The sequence below is a fragment of the Schistocerca piceifrons genome, chromosome X (assembly GCF_021461385.2).
Source record: "Schistocerca piceifrons isolate TAMUIC-IGC-003096 chromosome X, iqSchPice1.1, whole genome shotgun sequence".
NCBI classification, from domain to species: domain Eukaryota; kingdom Metazoa; phylum Arthropoda; class Insecta; order Orthoptera; family Acrididae; genus Schistocerca; species Schistocerca piceifrons.
This window is the reverse complement of record NC_060149.1, coordinates 678,660,705-678,685,337: the sequence shown is the minus strand read 5'-3', so window position 1 is coordinate 678,685,337 and position 24,633 is coordinate 678,660,705. Positions and strand designations below refer to the sequence as shown.

Below are 24,633 nucleotides of genomic sequence, written 5' to 3'. Positions count from 1 at the left end.
CATCGATTTCCATGAAGCCTTTGATCTTGTCGTCCATCAACACACAATGAGGATAACGGAGAAAACGGGTTTCGAAGAGAATGTGATAAAATTTTTTCGGTCTATGATCACTGGTATATCCGCTAGTTTACCAGATAATGGACAGCTAACAAAATCCCTTAACATCAAATGGGTTGTGCCACAGTGCAGTCTGCTGACGATGCTTCTTTTCGCACCGTCGCTGGAGTTTGCGGAAGGCACACAAATGGAGTCTTCAAAGGAATTAAAACAATCCGACTGAATGTCACCAGGAATTTCCATGTCGGGTCAAACGTTAATCGCAAGAGAATATGCTGATAATGTCGCTGTCCTTATAAGAAATGAAGGTGAGGTAGCGCCCATGAAAAGAGATACTGACAAATAGATAATCGTGTCGGGAGCAAAGCACAGTAATCGAAACTGTAAAATCCTAAATATTTGGGGATTCGACAACCTGGATATACCGGGGCAGAAATTCTGGACGATTACAAAACACTAGGATTAATTTTAGGCCGGCCGGTGTGGCCGAGCGGTTCAAGGCGCTTCAGTCTGGAGCCGCGCGACTGCTACGGTCGCAGGTTCGAATCCTGCCTCGGACATGGATGTGTGTGATACCTTAGGTTAGTTCGGTTTAAGTAGATCTAAGTTCTAGGGGACTGATGACCTCAGATGTTAAGTCCCATAGTGCTCAGAGCCATTTAAACCACTGATTTTAGACAAGTGCACCGAATTGATGACAGCCAAAAGTTGGAGATGTATCACAAACAAAATGCCAGGGGCTACTATGAAAAATAACTGCTACCGTTGATCTAACTGAAAAAATAAGAATCATAAACACTTACGTGCTCCTCGAAGTGTCCTATGTCGTGCAGTTCTTTCCAATTCCAAAAATGCTAGGCAACAGGATAATGCGACTAACTAGCTGATACATATGAGATGAAAACATATTCAAGCAGTCCTACGATACGTTAGCCAAACAGGAGTCTGGTAGGCTGGAACTTGTTCACATCAACAGAAAAACAACGGCGTCGTTTGTCAAGAGAATAATAATACTGCTAAACGGAAGACCAAGCAATATTTTAACTAAGCGCCTCCAGCAAGTATGCATCCACCGATCGACATAAGCAAAGCTACCTACAAGGTGAAATGTATTACGGAATTCTACGTCCAAGCCAGTTACACAGACGCTGGTCTCCTTATGAAGGAACACCTGCAAAGAAAGATTTCCAACGTGAATAGAAAAAAAGTGGAAACTCTAAACAAAATAGAATACAGGCAACCGGCCATCGACTGGGAAACTGTGTGAACAAATCTATCCCTCATAATACTTACATGTGACGTTACATTCACATGGTGCAGCTTTCTTAACGTCAGTATCGCAACAAATGAAAAACCCCATAAAATAGGACTTAGTGACACGGATGAAGAGTAGTCGATGCTCTTCTTCACAGTTTCACTTGCTGTGGTCATTTACGCCGCTGGAGATGAATCAGGAATAGACGGGCCCTGCTGAAAAGGAGCTCCGAAATCAACAAAACGACATACGTCCTACTTCGGCGTGTATCCAAACTGTATCCTAGCACCAAAAAGTAACACTGTATTTCAGTGACTGGAATATTATGTTAATTGCATAATAAATATCAGAGGGTATGGTAACTTCACCAAAATCATTACCTGATGCGCCCTGATCGAGTTTGCCGCGGGCGCAGTTGACTCAGGGATATTGCTGGTGGGCTGCTGGAGGGAGCGTGGTCCGTGGCGAGAAAAAGGCTCTTAAACAGCGTGCTGGAGAAAAATCGGAAATTGGACAGAGCGGGAGGTTGGTGAGTTCTGTGTTTGGTAGTCACGGGAAGATCGGTGCGGACGACGGGAGTCAGCGAGTGCAGATTAGACGCCGCGTTTTGATTGTGCGTTGATCTGGCACTTTGAACGTTGGGAGACTGTGCTGGCGTCGCGGCTCATTAGCCATGTTACACATTGCGTCCGCTGTTGTTGATGGATTTTGAATTCATGTCCTTGTGGGCTTTTCAAAACTTTAAGTGATGCTTGCTTGTGCTTCTCTTCGCTGGGTGTCGAAGTTGCGAAAGAAGCTAGTTTGGGAGTGTTGACATATTTTTCCGCTAAGTATGACACTTGCGAAAGAACCATTTTGGATTGCTGTGTTCTTGTCCATTGTGCACGTTACAGCTACTAATTAGGCGCACGTATTGAAGCGTATACTATTTGAGTTTACTAATTATTTCACTTTTCTGTTGGCTGGAGAGGCCTAATTATACTGTGTGCACTAGTTTTCCTTGCTAGTGCGGGATTTTTTGCAATTGTTAGCGGTCTGCGGAGGATTTTTCCGCTCTTGACCAGCCAACGGAATTGTGCACATTCTGGCTCTTGTCCTGCAATGTTTAACCAAGCTTGATGTCCTTCTATGGTGGTACAAGAAATTTTACTGCTTTGTTCGTACTTAGTGTTAGAGTAATCCATTGCCAATGATCCATAGTAGTTTGATGATGAAAGCATATTGTTCTTAAATTGGAAGTTGCCTCAATTTGTTATCTCCTGTAGTGTGCTACTAAATAGAAATGATAATTAATCGAAACCCTCAGCTGCCAACAGGTGTTGTTGATATACCTCAATAGGAACAGCTGAAAATGTAGGTTGTGGACAGTTAGGTATGTGAGTCCCCCGGGAAGCGTGCAAGGGTAAGTCCCTGTAGTCACGCTATCCTCTGTGCCCTCGGTGGCTCAGATGGATAGAGCGTCTGCCATGTAAGCAGGAGATCCCGGGTTTGAGTCCCGGTCGGGGCATACATTTTCAGCTGTCCCCATTGAGATATATCAACACCGCCTGTTGGCAGCTGAGGGCTTCGATTAATTATCATTTCTTTATAGAGAAGCTGCATGGTCATCATTGGTATCTGTTCTTTCGGAACAGTTACTATCTTCATATATGCTACTAAATAGATGGTGAGAGATGAACTTACACGGTCACGTGTACGTGTTTGCCAACGTAAAAATTTCTTGTAAATAATTCAGAATTTCCTTTAGTAACTTTATATTATGGGCAAGGACACGTTGAGATTTATTTTGGTGTTGTAAAGTCTTGCATTGTTTGATCTATAAGCAGTTGATCGAAATTGTTCTCTTTTAAAACATAGATGTAGCTTAATAGTTCTCATGTAACTGTGTTTTCTGTTTTACATTAATATTATTTCTGCTAGGCCGTAGTCCTGTTTGCTACGGTTTTTTTAAATAATATATTTACTACTTAGTTAAGTTGAAATTTTAGCAGCATATATCATTTGAATTCCAACGAATGACAGCTTTTACCGTAATAAAATTTGCGTTAATAAGCTTACGATCCTGAGTGGATGTTCAGCAGCCTTCCACTGATGAAACCCTGTTTCCCACGCCACCTGCTCGACAGGTGCAAAATCTTAACAGAGAGGGGATTCGTTACTACATGGAAGTGGTCCACTGGAAACTGAAAGGATCGGAAACACAAAAAAAAATTGACAACATGTTGGAAGTAACATTTCAGAAAATTGGAATAGGATAAGCCATTGGAGGAAGAAGACCAAGGAAGAAAACAACAGACTTTACAAGAAGATATTTAAGTTCGTAAACAAATTATTTCTGTTGTTCAAGAACATTTCTTATTGTCATATTTTTCTTATTTAAATTATGTAACACATTCATTTTTTGTGATTTATCATGTGTGTAGTTCGTCTCATTTGTTAATGAAGTTATCTGTTTAAAAAATGCCAATTTTTTAATGTTTCTCAATAGTGTCTCGCGGAGAGAATGTCGTTCCCCCACCAGAGATTTCCATTTGATTTCATGAAGCATTTCCGTCACATTCGCGTGTTGATTGAGCCTACCGGTAACAAATCTAGCATCCCGTCTCTGAATTGCTTGGATAACTTCTTTTAATCCGACCGGGTGGGGATCCCAAATATTAGAGAAGTACTGAAGAAGGATGGGTTGTACTAGTCCCCTTCCCAGCCGAACCACACTTTTCTAAATTTCTCCCAATAAACCAAAGTGGATCATTCGCCTCCCAACTACCGTCCTTAGGTGCTTTCCTTTTCATATTGCTTTGAACCGTTAAACATAGATATTTACTAGACGTGACTGTGTCAAGCAGCGCACAACCAATGCTGTATTCGAAAATTTGCATCTATATGACTACTCTGCATCTCACACTTAATTTCTTGGCAGAGGGTTCATCTAAGCAGTTTGCTCTATTTCCATCGCGTTCGAGAAGCGCGCGGGAAAAACACTTAACTCTTTCCTTGCGATCTCTGATTTCTCTTATTTTATTAGAACGATCATTTTTTCCCTTTGTAGGTGGGTGTTAGCAAAATATTTTCACATGCAGGAGAGACCATTGGAGATTCCAATTTCGTGAAAGCATCTCACGGCAGCGTAGAATGTCCATGTTTTAATGATTGCCACACCAACTCTCGTATGATACTCAAGACACTCGCTCCCCCATTTCACAATAATACAAAACAAGCTGCCCTTCTCTGAACATTTTCGATGTCAACTGGTTCAAATGGCTCTGATCACTACGGGACTTAACTTCTGAGGTCATCAGTCACTTAGAACTACTTAAACCTAACTAACCTAGGGACACCACACACAGCCATGCCCGAGGCAGGATTCGAACCTGCGACCGCAGCAGTCCCGCGGTTCCGGACTGTAGCGCCTAGAACCGCACGGCCACCGCGGCCGGCTTTTCGATGTCCTCCGTCTGTCCTACCTGGTAAGGATCCCATACCGCACAGCAATACTCAAGCAGAGGATGGACTAGCGTAGTGTAGGCAGTCTCTTTAGTGTATTTGGTTCGCGGTGCCTGTGACACTTTCTATCTGATTGTTTCCATTTAAATTGTTCGTAATTGTAATCCCTCGGTGTATAGTTGAATCGACAGCCTTTAAATTTATGCGATTTGTCGTGTAAACGAATTGTAACGGATTTCTTTCCGTACTCAAGCGGATGACGTCACATTCTCCCTCATTCGTAGAAAATTGCCACTTTTCACACCATACAGATATTTCGTCTAAATCATTTTGCAGTTGGTTTTGATCTTCTGATGACTTAACTATTCGGTAAATGGAAGCATCATCTGAAAACAATCTAAGAGGGCTGACCAGATTGTCTCCTAAATAGTTCATGCAGCCTAGAAACAGCAGAGGACTTACAGAACTTCCTTGGGGAGCGCCAGATATTACTTCTGTTTTACTGGATCAGTTTCCGTCAGTTACTACGAACTGTGACCCTTCTGATAGGAAACCACGAATCCAGTCGCACAACTGAGACGATACTCCATAGACATCTTTATTAGAAGCCGCGTGTGAGGAAATCTATAAATATGGAATAAATTTGAGATCCCCTGTCGATAGCACTAGTTACTTCATGAGAATAAACAGCTAGCCATGTTTCACATGAATGATATTTTCTTAATCCGTATTGACTGTGTGATAATAGATAGTTCTCATCGAAGTGGCTCAAAATGTTGGAACACACATATGTTCCAAGATCCCACTGCAAATCGACAACAGTAATACGTGTCTATAATTCTTTGGATTACTCCTATTTCATTTCTTGAGTATTGGTGTGACCTGTTCAACTTTCCAGTCTTTAGGTATGGAACTTTCGTCGAGCGACCGGTTGCATGTGATATGTACGGAGCTATTATATCAGCATACTCTGATTTAATTGGTAAACAATCTGGAGCGGAGAACTCGCTTTTATTAAGTGATTTAAGCTTCGTTGTACACCAAGGATATCTGCTTCTAAGTGACTCACGTTGGCAGCAGCTCTTGATTCGGATTCTGAAATATTTACTTCGCCTTCTTTGATGAAGGAATTTTGGGCAACTGTGTTTAGTAACTCTGCTTTAGCGGCACTGTCACCAATAACGTTACCCTTGATATCGCGCAATAAAGGTATTGATTGTGTCTTCACACTGGTGTAATTCACACACAACCAGAATCGCTTTGGATTTTCTGCCAGATTTCCAGACACATTTCGTTGTGAAAATAATAAAAAGCATCTCGCACTGAAGTCCAAGCTACATTTCGAGCTTCAATCAAACATCACCAATATCGACGATTTTTCGTGAGACACTGTTGATGGTGGTCTATGCGTTTGACTGGGGAGTGAATCTCGACAGCTTTCTAGATGTTACTCCATAGTAGAAGACCATGAAAGAGCATCAGAGATAATCCCCACAGTTTTCCCTTTTGTTTTATCAACAACACTAGCAGGGCGCTCACAAAAGTCACTTAAATTTCAATTACAAGAAAACATTCATACTTCCCAAAAAAACAAGTGGAGACCAGTAAACCCCGGATTCGATGAATTGGCTGAACCAGCACCTGATGATCTGAAGCCGACTTTACGTTTTGGCGACTCAGCAGAATAGCTTTCGTTGTATCAGTAGTAGCAACGTCCTCCACCGACCTACAAATGTAAGCAAAAGTTCCAGCATAATAGGTTCAGCCCTTAAAGCCGTAAAGCCCCAGTGTATTACACTGGGGATTCAACGCCGCCAAACCTATTATACACAGGAATTTGTATATAGGGTGGTCAGAAACAAAGCTTGTAAGGGTATTTCAGGGTAGATTGTGGTGAGAAATAATCGTTAAGGAAGGAATTCGATAAGTTACACCGTTTGCGATTTAATTAGAACCGAAGTTAGCTAATCAGGCCTTCGCGCGCAGACGTTCAAGCGGCTCGCCAAAGACGGTGTCGCCAAACGTGTTCTCCGTTTGGTTTCCTAAGACCGAACGACAGAGCGATGCAAACATTGGGCATGGGATAGTAATAAGGTTCGAACCGCAGCCAAAGGCTGAGCAGTCTGGCGGACCGCTTGAATTCGCGCGAACTACGGTCTGATTGGCAAGCTTCAGTGCTAATTAACTCGGAAACGGGAGCGACGTATCGGATTTATTTCTGAACAGTTATGGTACTGTGATTGAAGATCCAGGGAATATAAAAGATGTCTGGAGAGAACATTTTAAGAAACTGTTAAACGTTGAGGAGCAGGTGCACAAGGAAATAACAAATAATGGAGAAATTGAGAGAAGTTGGGAAGCAGAATTAGGACAAATTACATGGGAAGAAATGGAAATAGCTGTGGAGAAGATGAATGGAGGAAAGCCCCAGGACCTGATGAAGTATCAGTGGACATAACAGCAGCAGGTCCAGTGGGAATGTAGTGGCTGTATAGAGTATTGTCAAGTGTGTGGAGAAATAGTACAATACCTGACGATTGGAGCAGAGACATTGTCCCCATCTTCAAAAAAGGCAGTAAAAGACTTTGTAAAAACTACAGAGGAATAACCCTTATGTGTCATACAACCAAGATTTTTGAAAGAATTATACGAAATCGAATAAGTGAAAAGATAGAAAAGGAGCTGAGTGAAGAACAGCATGGGTATAGGAAAGGAAGAAGCACGATCGACTTTATATTTTCTATCTGATGGAAAAAAGTTGGGAGTATAACAAAAAGCTGATAATGATTTTAACATAGAACGACTCTGGGAAGAAATGAAGAAGATAGGTATAGGAGATGAATACATTAATGTAATAAAGACAGTGTACAGAGGACACAATTGTAGAATTAGAACGCCATTGGGGAACTCAGAATAGCCCGTGTCTTATTTCGAAGTATTCAACTCCTGCACTTTTTAATGTTGAGATGGAAGGAATGAATATGGCAGTTAAAGATAAAGTAAAACAGAAAGACGAAAAGATGGTTTTTGGAGATGATATGGTAATATGGGGCAATAAAGAGGTAATGTACAGTTGCAACTTGATGCGTGGAAGGAAATAATGAAAAGGTATGGATTAAAAACAAGGATAAGAGTTAAGTAATGTAATTTGGAAAAGATAAAGGGATCAACGGGAATATTACCTTGAATGGGGAACCCTTCAAAGTGGTAGACAGTTTCACTTATTTATGGAATGAAATATCTAGTGATGGAAGAATAACTAACGAAATTAATAGGTTACAGAAGGGCGACAATTTCTATCAATCAATAAAACACCTGATTTGATATAAGGAAGTTTCAGAAAAAGCAAATCTCCTTATGTGTAAGAGTTATTACTTCCCTATTTTTACCTATGGAGGAGAAACATGAACAGTGACAGGAAAGGACTGGAGCAGACTGCAAGCGGGGGAAATGAAATTTCTCAGAGTAGTTAAGGGAAAAACAAGAATGGGCAGAGTAAGGAATGGGCAGAGTAAGGAATGTAAATATTAGAAAGGACGTTAAACAAGAAAGTATGAGAGAAGAAATCGAATACGAGTTTAAGATGGTACGGGCATGTTAAGAGGATGCGTGGGCAGAGACTTCCCAAAATTATGGAAGAACTAAAGGTGTACGGGAAAAGACGTTGAGGGTGCCCAAGAACATGGTGGAAAACGGGAGTGAGAATATCTGTGAAAAGGAAAGCAAATGGAGGAAGAAAAGTGGTGGGAGGACCGAGCCAACCAGAGGAGACTCTTCAGCACCCAGACCCAGCAGTCGCTGGAGCGGAATCCGGATAGAACAACTACTGTCTGATTGGCGAACTTCAATGCTAATTAACTCGGAAACGGTGTAACGTATCGGATTTATTTCTGAACAGTTATTTCTCAGCACAATCTACCCTGCAACATCCTTACATGCTTTTCAGACTGTTTCTGACCACCCTCCATATATAAGGAGATAGGCCTATGACCGGCAGTAAAGCTATGACTCTTCGCTGACAATGCAGTTATGTACAGTTATGTATCGTTAATAGACGATAACAAGAACTTGCAGAAAGATTGGGAAAAAATTTCCCCTGAATGTAATGAATTGCAGCTGTCTTTAAATGTCGGTAAATATAAGGTAATGACTATAAAAATGAGAGAGAACCCAATAGTACCTGTTTATAAGATTCCTGGTGACATACAGGGCTATTACAAATGATTGAAGCGATTTCATAAATTCACTGTAGCTCCATTCATTGACATATGGTCACGACACACTACAGATACGTAGACAAACTCATTATGTTTTGTTCGGCTGAAGCCGCACTTCAGGTTTCTGCCGCCAGAGCGCTCGAGAGCGACAGGAGCCGAGAAAGCGTATGTCGTGCTTGAAATGCACTCACATCAGTCAGTCATAACAGTGCAACGACACTTCAGGACGAAGTTCAACAAAGATCCACCAACTGCTAACTCCATTCGGCGATGGTATGCGCAGTTTAAAGCTTCTGGATGCCTCTGTAAGGGGAAATCAACGGGTCGGCCTGCAGTGAGCGAAGAAACGGTTCAACGCATGCGGGCAAGTTTAACGCGTAGCCTGCGGAAGTCGACGAATAAAGCAAGCAGGGAGCTAAACGTACCACAGCCGACGGTTTGGAAAATCTTACGGAAAAGGCTAAAGCTGAAGCCTTACCGTTTACAATTGCTACAAGCCCTGACACCCGATGACAAAGTCAAACGCTTTGAATTTTCGGCGCGGTTGCAACAGCTCATGGAAGAGGATGCGTCCAGTGCGAAACTTGTTTTCAGTGATGAAGCAACACTTTTTCTTTATTGTGAAGTGAACAGACACAATGTGCGAATCTGGGCGGTAGAAAATCCTCACGCATTCGTGCAGCAAATTCGCAATTCACCGAAAGTTAACGTGTTTTGTGCAATCTCACGGTTTAAAGTTTACGGCCCCTTTTTCTTCTGCGAAAGAAACGTTACAGGACACGTGTGTCTGGACATGGTGGGAAATTGGCTCATGCCACAACTGGAGACTGATGGCGCCGACTTCATCTTTCAACAGGATGGTGCTCCACCGCACTTCCATCACGATGTTCGGCATTTCTTAAACAGGAGATTGGAAAACCGATGGATCAGTCGTGGTGGAGATCATGATCAGCAATTCATGTCATGGCCTCCACTCTCTCCCGACTTAACCCCATGCGATTTCTTTGTGTGGGGTTATGTGAAACATTCAGTGTTAAACCACCTCTACCAAGAAACGTGCCAGAACTGCGAGCTCGCATCAAGATAATGACCGAGCCGACACGGCGAGAGTTTCTGTTGCGTTTCTTCATGCTTGCCGAACCCTGCCTTGGCCAGTAGGGTCGTCGGATTTTTCCCCAACTCAGAACGCTGGAACAGTATGTACAGGGTCTTCCAACCAGCCCGGGATTTTGACGATCTAACGCCCAAGTTGCACAGAATCTCAGGAGGACATCCAAAAACACTATCAAACAATGCCAACCCAATAATTGCTTGCATAAGGGCCAAAGGCGGACTTCTTAACTAATAGAACCCAGTACGTTGTCCTCGATGGTGTTCATCGGAGGTGAGGGTATCATCTGGAGTGCCCCAGGGAAGTGTGGTAGGTCCGCTGTTGTTTTCTATCTACATAAATGATGTTTTGGATAGGGTGGATAGCAATGTGCGGCTGTTTGCTGATGATGCTGTGGTGTACGGGAAGGTGTCGTCGTTGAGTGACTATAGGAGGATACAAGATGACTTGGACAGGCTTTGTGATTGGTGTAAAGAATGGCAGCTAACTCTAAATATAGATAAATGTAAATTAATGCAGATGAATAGGAAAAAGAATCCCGTAATGTTTGAATACTCCGTTATTAGTGTAGCGCTTGACACAGTCACGTCGATTAAATATTTAGGCGTAACATTGCAGAGCGTATATGAAGTGGGACAAGCATGTAATGGCAGTTGTGGGGAAGGCGGATAGTCGTCTTCGGTTCGTTGGTAGAATTTTGGGAAGATGTGGTTCATCTGTAAAGGAGACCGCTTATAAAACACTAATACGACCTACTCTGCTCGAGTGTTTGGGATCCCTATCAGGTCGGATTGCGGGAGGACATAGAAGCAATTCAGAGGCGGGCTGCTAGATTTGTTACTGGTAGGTTTGATCATCAAGCGAGTGTTACGGAAATGCTTCAGGAACTCGGGTGGGAGTCTCTAGAGGAAAGGAGGCGTTCTTTCCGTGGATCGCTACTGAGGAAATTTAGAGAACCAGCATTTGAGGCTGACTGCAGTACAATTTTACTGCCGCCAACTTACATTTCGCGGAAAGGCCACAAAGATAAGATAAGAGAGATTAGGGCTCGTAGAGAGGCATATAGACAGTCATTTTTCCCTCGTTCTGTTTGGGAGTGGAACAGGGAGAGAAGATGCTAGTTGTGGTACGAGGTACCCTCCACCACGCACCTTATGGTGGATTGCGGAGTATGTATGTAGATGTAGAACTCGTTGTTGACTTGCTCAATTTGTGAAACTCTTTCTCTTGACTAAATCATTCAATTTTTCTGAAATTGTCATTATTGTTTGTCTGCATACGTGCATCACATCCAACGATTTCCATCCCAATTCGGATAATTTCTTCGTGGTGCGGTGCTTTTTTTCCTTAAAGTGTATTTAGTGAAGACCAGTAAACCCCTGACTAAAGAATCGAACTCGTATGTACAAACCAGCTTGAAACGTTTGATTTGCGCTCCATTATAAGCAGAAGCAAGTTTTTCACGCATCCCAATGTTTATGGTGAAATATCTGCTGACCTATGTCTCGTACAATGACACAATTTGGTAAATACATTCAGTAATGTATGTGTATACTGTCTACAAATGGTCTTCTGAATGCTGTCTGTAGTAAACAAGTAATATACTAAAACTTAAAGGCTGATGCGACAGTTTTACTGCATGAAGATCGAAAGTGTAGTAAATGATAAACTGTTTCCCTTTCATCATTTTGTTAGGAGTGTCAGCGAGAAGTAGTTTCGCAAAGGCTTGAAATTGTTTGTTAAGTCTGTTGGAAGGCGCTTTATACAATGGTTTGCGGAGTGTTCATGTATATGTTCTTTGTTTCTTGAATGTTTACTGTAATGTTTGCTACGACAGATCGCGAGGGCCTTACAAGATCAGAATATCTTTCAGTATACAACCGCACCGCTGGTGTAACAGCTTCGTGACCCCCCCAGGGGATCCACAACTCTTTTGTGGATACGTGCGTAGCGAGCACGGGGCCCCGAGCTAATGTGGCCTTCCTTCCTTTCCGGGCTGCATACCTTCCCTTTCCGCATCCTTCCCCTTCCCCTGTCTTCACCCCCCCCCCCCACACCTCTGGCTCTTTCATTCACTTTCTCCCCCTCTGGGAGTATGGTTTGCGCCTACGTCCGGAGACGGACGCTTCTAAATGTACCGCATTTTTCTTCTTCCTTGCTTGTATGTCTTCTTCCTTCCTTTGTCCTTCTCCTTTCCTTACCTCTTCTCTTTACCCTTTTCTCCGCTGCGGCGTTTGAGACCCCCTCTTCTTTCCTTTCCCTTTCTCTTTCTTCCTCCCTGTGCGTGTCTGAAGGCCGACCCACGCACTTCCATGCGTAGTCGGTGACGGGGTAACGCGTAATTCCCCGCCCCGGGTAGACAGGTAGGACACGTACGTACCCCCTGGTAAAGGCCAGGCCCAGGGAGGGGTGATTACCCGAGCTGATACCTTCCGAAAGTGCCGATTGGTCCCTCCGTCCGTTTGTCGGGAGGTGTGACCTGAGGTGTGAACAATCACCTAAGGCGGGTGTGCCCTCGGTGAGGGCCCCCACAAGGGAGGAGCGCGCCATCGGAGACGCCGGTAATCATGGGGGATTCTTCCGCAATGGTTTCCTCACCTTCCACTATGTCTGCTCACAAACGTAAGTTCACTGAGTCTCAGCCACAGACGGTTCTTCCATCGTTGCCACAGTTCCTTGTTGTTTCTCGGTCTGACGAAGGTCACGACTTTTCCACGGTCAACCCTTTCATTATTCAGAAAGGTGTCGACGCAATTGCGGGTCCTGTAAAGTCTTGTTCCAGATTACGGAATGGTACCCTGTTGTTAGAAACACACAGTGCCCTCCAGGCTCAAAAATTGCTGTGTACTTCTCTGCTCCACACCTTCCCTGTCCGGGTGGAACTGCACCGTACCTTAAATTCCTCGCGTGGAGTCGTTTATACACGCTCCCTCGATGGATTGTCTGACGAAGAAATTCAGCACTACCTGTCTGACCAGGGCGTCACCGCTGTTCGTCGGGTTATGAAAAGGGTTGACTCGAACATCATTCCAACCCGCACTGTCTTCTTGACATTTGACAAAGTTCAACTCCCATCAAAAATCAAAGCAGGCTATGAGATAATTTCCGTTCGCCCTTATGTCCCAAACCCTACGCGTTGCTATCGATGTCAGCGGTTCAATCACACCAGCCAGTCCTGTTCCAATCCGGCCAAATGTGTTACGTGTGGCAAGGATGCCCATGAGGGTGCTTGTCCACCTCCATCCCCACACTGCATCAACTGTATGGGTGACCACGCTGCTTCCTCTCGAGATTGCCCCGTTTTTAAGGATGAAAAGCTCATCCAGGAAATAAGAGTGAAGGAAAAGGTGTCGACCTTTGTTGCTCGAAAGTTACTCGCCAGTCGACAGCCCACTGTGCCTCAGAAAGGAAAATACAGCACTGTCCTTGCTTCTCCTCGGCCAACAAAGGAGGCGGCCACGCAGACTTGCGACCTCACATTTAGTACCACGGTCGTCAGATCGGCCAGCGCAAAGATCGCCCGTTCAACCTCACCACTTTCGCCTGCCCACTCTATGGCTCACCCTTCGTTGGGTTCTGCTAAATCTCGAGCCCAAAAGTCAGACGCCAAGTCTTCGAAAAAAGAGCATTCTCGTGAAGAGTTTTTACGTACTGCAACTTCACAACCATCGGTTCCTCCTTCATCTAAACATCATACCTCCAAGAAGGCTACGAAGAAACACAGTTCCTCTCCTTCTCCGCCAAGGCGTGTCCCAACTACAGCACCACCTGGCGGAAATCGCCCTCGGCCATCTTCCGTGTCACTGAGGCGCACTGCTGGTGGCCGGTCAACTGGCCGATCGTTGGTGGCAGGAGCTGCTCCTGACCAACCTATGGATCAGGATCTTCTGCCTTCGACTGAATGCCATTCCATGCTGTCGGTCGCAAGCTCTGAGCAGTCGTTGAGTTGACAGCACCCTTGGTCACGTTTCTCCATTTTCTGTTCACCCTATGTCCATTATCCACTGGAATATCCGCGGCATTCGCGCCAATCGGGATGAATTGTCGATCCTCTTACGATCCTACTCGCCGGTCATCTTCTGTCTTCAGGAAACAAAGCTGCGTCCCCATGACCGCTTTGTTCTCCCTCATTTTCAGTCCGTCCGATATGACCTCCCCTCTGTTGAAGGCACTCCAGCCCATGGAGGACTCATGATTCTGCTCCATGATACTCTCCATTATCACCCAATCCATTTAAACACTTCCTTCCAAGCTGTCGCCGTCCGTCTTTCCCTTTCTGGATACACGTTGTCTCTATGTACGGTATACATTACATCGTCTACACCACTGGCACGAGCTGATCTCCTTCATCTTCTTGATCAGCTTCCACCCCCCTATTTGCTGGTTGGGGACTTCAATGCCCACCACCCGCTTTGGGGATCTCCACATCCTTGTCCACGTGGCTCACTATTGCTAGACGTCTTCCACCAAGCGGATCTAGTCTGCCTCAACACTGGGGTCCCCACGTTTTTGTCTGCCTCCACGGCAAATTTATCTCATTTGGACCTTGCGGTCGGTACTGTTCCGCTAGCCCGGCGCTTCGAATGGTTCGCCCTTGATGATACGCACTCGAGTGACCACTTTCCATGTGTCCTTCGACTGCAGCCTCAACTGCCATATCTGCGCTCGCGACGCTGGAAGCTCGCCCAAGCCGATTGGACACTTTTTTCGTCTCTAGCGACATTCGATGACCGTCGCTTTCCCAGCGTCGACGATGAGGTCACACATTTTACCGACGTTATTCTCACAGCTGCGGAACGTTCAATACCACGCACCTCCGAATTGCCCCGGCGCCCCCCAGTTCCTTGGTGGAACGAGGCATGCCGTGACGCAATACGTGAGCGGCGACGTGCTCTTCGCATTTTCCGTCACCATCCAACTTTGGCCAACTGTATCCGATATAAGCAGCTCCGTGCGCGATGCCGTCGCGTCATCCGCGATGGCAAGAAGGCAAGCTGGCAATTCTTTATTGGCTCATTTAACACCTTCACTCCCTCCTCGGAAGTTTGGAGTCGGCTTCGACGGTTCTCAGGCGCGCCTAGTTTCTCCCCGGTCTCTGGGCTCACTGTCGCGCATGATACCTTAGTGGACCCCGTCGCAATTTCTAACTCATTGGGTCAGCACTTTGCTGAGATTTCGAGCTCTTCAAATTACCCGCCAGCGTTTCTCCCGAAGAAACGTGCAGCGGAAGTGCGACATCTTGCTTTCTCCTCTCAAAATCGCGAAAGCTACAATACTGTTTTCTCCATGCGCGAACTCCAACATGCACTCTCTTCTTCTCGCTCCTCCGCCCCAGGACCGGATGGTATCCATGTCCAAATGTTGCTGCATTTATCAACCCATAGCCTGCGCTACCTCCTTTGCCTTTATAATCGAATTTGGACCGACAGTACCTTCCCCAGACGATGGCGGGAAGCTATTGTCGTTCCCGTTCCGAAACCTGGAAAGGACAAACATCTCCCCTCTAGCTATCGCCCCATTTCTCTCACGAGTAGTGTCTGTAAGGTTTTGGAGCGTATGGTGAATTACCGTTTAGCTTGGTGGCTGGAATCCCGCAGTCTTTTAACACCAGCCCAATGCGGATTCCGACAACATCGTTCTGCCGTTGACCATCTTGTTGCTCTCTCCACTTATATCATGAACAATTTTCTCCGGAAACGCCAAACAGTAGCAATATTTTTTGATCTGGAGAGAGCATACGATACCTGTTGGAGGACAGGCATCCTCCGCACACTGTTCTCTTGGGGCTTTCGAGGTCGGCTACCCCTTTTCTTCACGAATTTATGGCAGAGCGCACATTTAGGGTGCGGGTGAACACTACACTCTCCCGTACTTTCTCCCAAGAAAACGGGGTACCCCAGGGCTCCGTGCTGAGTGTTGTACTGTTTGCCATTGCCATTAATCCAATTATGGATTGTCTCCTTCCTGATGTCTCGGGCTCCCTCTTTGTGGACGATTTTGCGATCTACTACAGCTCTCAACGGACCAGCCTTCTTGAAAGACGTCTTCAAGGATGTCTCGATCGCCTCCACTCGTGGAGCATCGAAACCGGCTTCCGTTTCTCACCCAGTAAGACCGTTTGTGTTAATTTTTGGCGACGTAAGGAGTTTCTTCCGCCCTCCTTACATCTAGGTCCTGTCAACCTTCCGTTCTCCGACGTCGCTAAATTCTTGGGTCTTACGTTTGACAGAAAACTGTGCTGGTCCTCCCACGTTTCCTATCTTTCGGCTCGCTGTCTGCGTTCCCTTAACACCCTCCGTGTCCTGAATGGCACCTCTTGGGGAGCGGACCGAGTGGTCCTTCTCCGCCTCTATCGCGCCTTAGTGCGCTCGAAATTGGATTATGGAAGCATAGTCTACTCCTCTGCTCGGCCGTCTATTCTTCGGCGTCTCGACTCTATCCACCACCGTGGATTACGTTTAGTGTCTGGAGCTTTTTACACCAGCCCTGTGGAAAGCCTTTATGCTGAGACTGCTGAACCTCCGCTATCCAATCGGCGGACAGTCCTTCTGAGTCGTTATGCTAGCCATTTGTCTTCCATGCCTGCTAATCCAGCCCATGACCCTTTTTTCGACGCCTCCCTTGATGTCGGGTATGCAGGCTGCTCCTCCTCCCTACTACCCCCGGGAGTCCGCTTCCGTCAACTGCTCCATTCTCTTTCCTTCCGCTTTCCTAAAACCTTCTTGACAACTTGGGGTACAGCACCGCCTTGGCTCCGTCCCCGGATCGACTTGCTCAGAGACCTATGTCAATTTCCCAAGGATGGTACCCCTACACTTGTTTACCGTCGGGCATTTGCTGCTCTATGTGCACAAATGACGGAAGCCACATTTATTTACACCGATGGCTCGAAAACATCGTTCGGTGAAGGGAGTGCCTATATTGTTGGCGACACCCCAAATCACTTTCGGCTTCCCGACCAGTGTTCGGTTTATACTGCGGAGCTTTACGCTATTCTCCAGGCTGTCCACTACATCCGCCGCCATCAGCGGATACAGTACGTAATCTGCTCAGATTCTCTCAGCTCTCTCCTAAGTTTCCAAGCTCTTTACCCTGTGCACCCTCTGGTCCACCGGATTCAGGACTGTCTGCGCTTGCTCCACCTGGGGGGCGTCTCAGTGGCGTTCCTCTGGCTCCCAGAACACGCTGGTATCTGTGGAAATGAGGCGGCCGATATAGCGGCCAAGGCTGCAGTCTCTCTTCCTCGGCCAGCTATTCAGTCTCTTCCGTTTACCGATCTACGGAGCGGTTTATGTCGCCAAGTTGCTCATTTATGGCATGCGCATTGGTCAACACTTCCCCATAATAAATTGCGGGAAGTGAAAGCCCTTCCTTGCGCATGGACCTCTTCCTCCCGATCGCGTCGTCGGGAGGAGGTAATTTTAGCTAGACTCCGGATAGGGCACTGTCTTTTTAGTCATCGACATCTTTTAAGCGGTGATCCTCCCCCACTCTCTCCCCACTGCTCTCAGCCGTGGACGGTCAGACACCTTTTAATTGAATGCCCCTATTTTAATCCGTTACGCTCCCGTCTGCAGCTATCGCCTGATCTATCGTCGATTTTAGCAGATGACACGCGCTCAGCTGACCGCGTTCTACAGTTTATTAGTGACAGTGAAATGACGTCAGTCATTTGAAGCCTTTTTTTTGGGGGACAACCAACCCCTTTCTATAGTGGATTTTTAAGCATTCCTTCTGCCTTTAGTTTCTCAAATTTTATGACTTTGTTCCCATTGCTGCTGATTTTAAATTTCGTTTTTTTCCTGTTTTCTACGTCACGGGCTGGGCGCTAATGACCATAGAAGTTTTGCGCCCTAAAACCCCAAACAAAAAAAAAAAAAAAAAAAAAAAAAAAAAAAAAAAAAAAAAAAAAAAAAGCTTCGTGACGTTAGCCATAAACGAAAATAATTTCCATTTTTTGACTGTAGTTTACCTTGCATTACTTCACGAGCAGGTTGTCTGATCGCTACAAGATTGATTGTATTCATACGCACCAGTAAACACAATACCCGCTCCTAAGTTAACGTGTTTGCTTTCATTTCGAACGATATGACAGACTTTCCTACGATCTTTTATTCTGACGGCAAGACTGTTTTTTTTTTTTTTCGGATGTTTTTTCTTGTTATTATATCATGGTCCACACATGCTATGTCGCTGAAGTGTTCTTCGACAGCTCTTTCCATCTCAGAAAAACAGACTTTTGTTTATAGGGGTCCATAGCTGCTGCGTCTTTCTTAAAGTAATTTACCTAGCAGCCTGTTGTTTTATTTTGAAATGAACACACTGTTTCATAATTTAGAATGTAGTTAATTTCACCCCTTTGGGAATTATCAGGATAGATTACTGTAAAGATTATTATCACGTGTACAAACATAGGTGTCGGAGAAGCAACACGTGATGATCACAGAACGAATTTTCCCTGTATAGCGGAGTGTGCGCTGTTTTGACACTTCCCGGCAGAACAAAACTTTGTGTCTCACCGGCACCCGAGCCCGGGGGAAGTTTGGAAGGTAGGAAATATGGTATTGATGGAAATCTTGTTTAGAACACCGCAGTTCAGTTGGTAAGAGCATCTTCGAGTAGCGGTCTGGCTCACGGTTTTAATCTTCCAGCAAACTTCACCATGTGATGGCGTCCCTAATAAGATTGTCGCACACCCATAGCAGGTACGGGCACAATGAGAAATAGTGTTACACTACGTTCTAACACCATAATTAATAAAAAAAGTTACTCTATAAAGAGAACTCGCCCAGTATATATACACTCCTGGAAATTGAAATAAGAACACCGTGAATTCATTGTCCCAGGAAGGGGAAACTTTATTGACACATTCCTGGGGTCAGATACATCACATGATCACACTGACAGAACCACAGGCACATAGACACAGGCAACAGAGCATGCACAATGTCGGCACTAGTACAGTGTATATACATCTTTCGCAGCAATGCAGGCTGCTGTTCTCCCATGGAGACGATCGTAGAGATGCTGGATGTAGTCCTGTGGAACGGCTTGCCATGCCATTTCCACCTGGCGCCTCAGTCGGACCAGCGTTCGTGCTGGACGTGCAGACCGCGTGAGACGACGCTTCATCCAGTCCCAAACATGCTCATTGGGGGACAGATCCGGAGATCTTGCTAGCCAGCGTAGTTGACTTACACCTTCTAGAGCACGTTGGGTGGCACGGGATACATGCGGACGTGCATTGTCCTGTTGGAACAGCAAGTTCCCTTGCCGGTCTAGGAATGGTAGAACGATGGGTTCGATGACGGTTTGGATGTACCGTGCACTATTCAGTGTCCCTTCGACGATCACCAGTGGTGTACGGCCAGTGTAGGAGATCGCTCCCCACACCATGATGCCGGGTGTTGGCCCTGTGTGCCTCGGTCGTATGCAGTCCTGATTGTGGCGCTCACCTGCACGGCGCCAAACACGCATACGACCATCATTGGCACCAAGGCAGAAGCAACTCTCATCGCTGAAGACGACACGTCTCCATTCGTCCCTCCATCCACGCCTGTCGTGACACCACTGGAGGCGGGCTGCACGATGTGAGCGGAAGACGGCCTAACGGTGTGCGGGACCGTAGCCCAGCTTCATGGAGACGGTTGCGAATGGTCCTCGCCGATACCCCAGGAGCAACAGTGTCCCTAATTTGCTGGGAAGTGGCGGTGCGGTCCCCTACGGCACTGCGTAGGATCCTACGGTCTTGGCGTGCATCCGTGCGTCGCTGCGGTCCGGTCCCAGGTCGACGGGCACGTGCACCTTCCGCCGACCACTGGCGACAACATCGATGTACTGTGGAGACCTCACGCCCCACGTGTTGAGCAATTCGGCGGTACGTCCACCCGGCCTCCCGCATGCCCACTATACGCCCTCGCTCAAAGTCCGTGAACTGCACATACGGTTCACGTCCACGCTGTCGCGGCATGCGATGGAGCTCCGTATGCCACGGCAAACTGGCTGACACTGACGGCGGCGGTGCGCAAATGCTGCGCAGCTAGCGCCATTCGACGGCCAACACCGCGGTTCCTGGTGTGTCCGCTGTGCCGTGCGTGTGATCATTGCTTGTACAGCCCTCTCGCAGTGTCCGGAGCAAGTATGGTGGGTCTGACACACAGGTGTCAATGTGTTCTTTTTTCCATTTCCAGGATTGTAGATATTAAGATAAAGTAATTGAATACAGCTGCACTGACGTTTCCTAATACGTAACACCGTACAACTCCGCTCACAATCGGTTTCCTTTGGGTAGTATTTGTGCGTCGATTGCTCATGTATTTAAGCCTGAAAAATAACGCTAAACGCATCAAGAGAATTTCCTTACGTTTATGCTACACTCTGTTATTCGACGTGCTGTTGCAGTAATGATAACTTTGCATTAAATACACTGGAGTTTCCTCTTAACTATGCCCGCTCTCGTGCTGCACCTTGCGACATTGCCACGAGACTCGGCTCCCATCTTCTATACATCTCAACAGAAGTCGTTTTGCTAAGTAAAATACAGCATAAAGTGACACTCGTGAGGGGAATGTAATATAATAGTGCGAAAAGTGTTACCTACCATAGAAAACTCCATCACTGTGTCAAATAGGAATTAATTTTCCATTTAACTGCACCCAGCCGGTGTCGTCAGATCAGGGCATTGGGTACCAGTACACTTCTTATTATATCTGCCGCAAGTACAGTGCTGGTAGGCTTTAGCGTCACATTGTGTGGTGAATATGTTCAAAATATTAGTAGATCAACAAATTATTCAATTAAATTCGTGTTATCCTTCCACGATTTCGATTTTTTCTGCTTATCCATCATGAGTTACGCGATTAATGAGCTACATATTTATGACTACAGCTCCTCAGTATACCACCTAAAAATTCCCCCCTGCGGGTCCGGGGTAAGAATAGGCCCGAGGTATTCCTGCCTGTCGTACGAGGCGACTAAAAGGAGTTTCAACCGTTTCGGCCTTCCATGTGATGGTCCCCCTTGGGGTTTGACCTCCATTTTTCAAAATTCTACAGAAGTACGAGCCTTTTGGGGAAGGACACCTTACGTGGTGTACCACTGGTCCTAAGTGCACTAAGACCTTGGCACTCAGCATTGTACCGGCGTTGTAACCATACCCACTATTCCTCAAATTGGGCCTAAACGCCTGATGGGTTGTACAAGTTACGCCCATAGTGCGTCCTCATCTGCACCTACGATCATGATGGACCTTCCATGGCACCAGAAATCCAGCACGGTAGCCAGCCCGTTGTGGTGGGGTTGTCATGTACCCTCTAGGTTGTAGCCCCCTGACAACACAGGGATCGTACTGCCGATACCTGAGCTGCACCCTCCCCACGTCGGCCAAGGAGTAGATGCCCGTCTCCTTGGGGCATCAGGACTCCCGGCAATGGTCATCCTGCCAGGTGGCTCTTGCTGAGGCTGGGTGGCGCCCATGGGGAGAGCCCCTGGTCGGAGTGGGTGGTATCGGGGCGGACGTTTCGCAGATGAAACGTCAACACGTATCAGGTCGCTCTGCGGCCGAGTCTTTCAAAAGAAAAGGTACCGTTTCTAGTACTGGTTCTCCTGCCCTTTCCCCCTTGGCCACTCCCTGGGAGGAGGGACAGGCTCGCCGGCTTGGGGCGAAGTACTTCCCCTGCTATTTGGTCTGTTCTCGAACCGATGGGGGGACGTTCGCCACCTCCAAGCCCATGTTCTTTGTTCAGCACATTGAGGACATCTTCGGGGAAATCGAGGCTCTCAGTAAGATGCGTTCGGGGTCCGTTCTTATAAAGACCACCTCCGCCACACAGTCGGCGGCGCTCCAGGCGTGCGACCACCTAGGGGACATCCCAGTGTCCATTGTCCCGCATCTGGCACTAAATAGGACGCAGGGGGTTATTTTTCATCTTGACATCCTGCTGCAATCTGATGAGGAGCTCAGGGCCAACCTGGAGCGCCGAGGCGTGCATTTCGTCCGGCGAGTCCAGCGCGGCCCCAAAGACCGTCGCATCGACACCGGGGCCTTTATCCTCGCCTTCAAGGGGGACGTTCTCCCGGAGAAGGTAAAGGTGATGTGCTACTGGTGCGACGTGCGACCTTACGTCCCACCTCCTATGCACTGTTTTCGGTGTTTGCGCTTTGGGCACGTCATCACGGTGTGATGCTGAGCCCCTTTGTGGCGATTGTTAGACGTCCTCTTCGTGAGGAACATACATGCACCCCACCACCTCGGTGCGTTAATTGTCCTGGCATCCACTCGCCTAGATCCTCAGACTGCCCCGCATATCAGAAGGAGAAGAATATACAAGAACTCAAAACTTTGGATCGGCTCTCTTATTCTGAGGCCAGGAAGAAGTATGACCGCCTCCATCCCGTGCCGTTGACCACTTCGTTTGCCTCAGTTGTGACCACTCCTTCCACGGTATCCTCACCCCTATCCTGTCCCCCCTCCGCCTCCTCCACCCATCAGGGGGCTCTGCCTCTGCCTCCCAAATCCCTCCCTTCCAAATCCTCCTCCCCCGTGGCCCCCGCCCCCTCTGCCCCAGGGGCCGCCCTTCCTCCTCCTCCTCTCCCCCCCGCCACCTGAGAAGTGATCCTCTTCTCAGGCGTCCATCGGGGAAACGTTCCGGACCCCAGCTTCAGAGGTCCGGCGTTCCAAAACGGACCCCGCGCGTGGGGACCTTCTTCGGGTCCAGCCCACCATCCCTGTGCCTCCTCGGCCTTCCAAGAAGGCCTCCAAGAAGTAGTCTCTATCCCCCTCTCCACCCCGGCGCGTTTCGTCTGACGCTCCATCCATGAGTCGCTGCTCCCGGCCGTCCTTAGTTTCGCCGGGACGCTCTGCTGCCAGGCGCTCAGCTGGCCTCTCGTCGGCAAATGATGCTGCCCGTCCTACACAACCAGGGACAGCGGCCGCAGCTGGCGACGACTCGATGGAACCGGATCCGCCTCCCGCCAGTTGTAGCGTTGTTCCCTCGCAACCTGGCCCTCCGCGGCCGTCGAGGTGACCAGCTCTTCCCCCGTCTCGTTCCCCCAACTTTTTGCCTAGCGATGGCCTTGTTACATTGGAACATACGAGGTATTCGATCTAATCGGGAGGAATTACAACTGCTCCTCCGCCTGCACTGTCCGCTCGTCCTTGGTCTCCAGGAAACCAAGTTGCGCCCGACTGACCGTATTGCCTTTACCCACTATACCTCGGAGCGGTATGACCTCACCCCTGTGGACGGTATCCCAGCTCATGGTGGGGTCATGTTGCTCGTTCAGGACGATGTTTATTACCATCCCATCCCATTGACCACCCCACTCCAAGCAATAGCTGTCCGTATTACTCTTTCTACATTTACTTTTTCAGTTTGTACCATCTACACTCCACCGTCATCTGCTGTTAGTCGGGCTGACATGATGCACCTGATCGTTCAGCTTCCCCCGCCGTTTTTATTGTTTGGCGACTTCAATGCCCATCATCCCCTTTGGGGCTCTCCTGCATCCTGTCCAAGAGGCTCACTCTTGGCGGATGTCTTCAACCATCTCAATCTTGTCTGCCTCAATACTGGCGCCCCGACTTTCCTCTCGGCCTCTACTCATACCTATTCCCACTTGGACCTCTCGATCTGTTCTACCACTCTTGCCCGTCGGTTCGAGTGGTATGTCCTTTCTGACACCTATTCGAGCGACCACTTCCCCTGTGTCGTTCGTCTCCTTCACCACACCCCATCCCCACGTCCTTCGAGCTGGAACATACCGATAGCTGACTGGGGACTTTACTCCTCCCTGGCGACCTTTGCGGACCACGATTTTCTCAGTTGTCACAGTCAGGTCGAATACCTCACGGCTGTTATCATCAATGCTGCCGAACGTTCCATTCCTCGTACTACCTCTTCTTCACGTCGCGTTTCAGTCCCCTGGTGGAACGAGGCTTGTAGGGACGCTATCCGTGCTCGACGACGTGCTTTACGCACCTTTCGCCGCCATCCTACGTTGGCGAATTGTATTGGATACAAACGACTCCGAGTGCAATGCCTTAGAGTCATCAAAGACAGCAAAAAAGCTTGTTGGGCCTCTCACCAGCTCCTTTAATAGTTTTACTCCCTCTTCTGTCGTATGGGGTGGCCTGCGCCATCTGTCGGGCATTAAGGCCCACTCCTCGGTACCTGGCCTGACCTCAGGTAATGAGGTCCTCGTTGATCCTGTGGCTGTCTCCAACGCCTTCGGCCGGTTTTTCGCGGAGGTCTCAAGCTCCGCCCATTACCACCCTGCCTTCCTTCCCAGGAAAGAGGCAGAAGAGGTTCGGCGACCTTCCTTCCACTCGCTGAATCTGGAAACTTATAATGCCCCCTTTACTATGCGGGAACTCGAACGTGCGCTTGCACTGTCCCAGTCCTCTGCTCTGGGGCCAGATGCCATTCACGTTCAGATGCTGGCACACCTTTCTCTGGCGGGCAAAAGCTTCCTTCTTCGTACCTACAATCGCGTCTGGACCGAAGGTCAGGCCCCATGCGTTGGCGTGACGCCGTCTTTGATCCTATACC

The 24,633-nt window shown here is 47.4% G+C and overlaps 1 non-coding gene across 1 annotated transcript; it reads left to right on the top strand.

The window, feature by feature from the left end:
• Positions 1-2,744: 2,744 nt before the first annotated feature.
• On the top strand, positions 2,745-2,819 carry Trnat-ugu. Its single transcript has one exon. It is a non-coding gene; the product is annotated as a tRNA-Thr (tRNA).
• Positions 2,820-24,633: the final 21,814 nt, after the last annotated feature.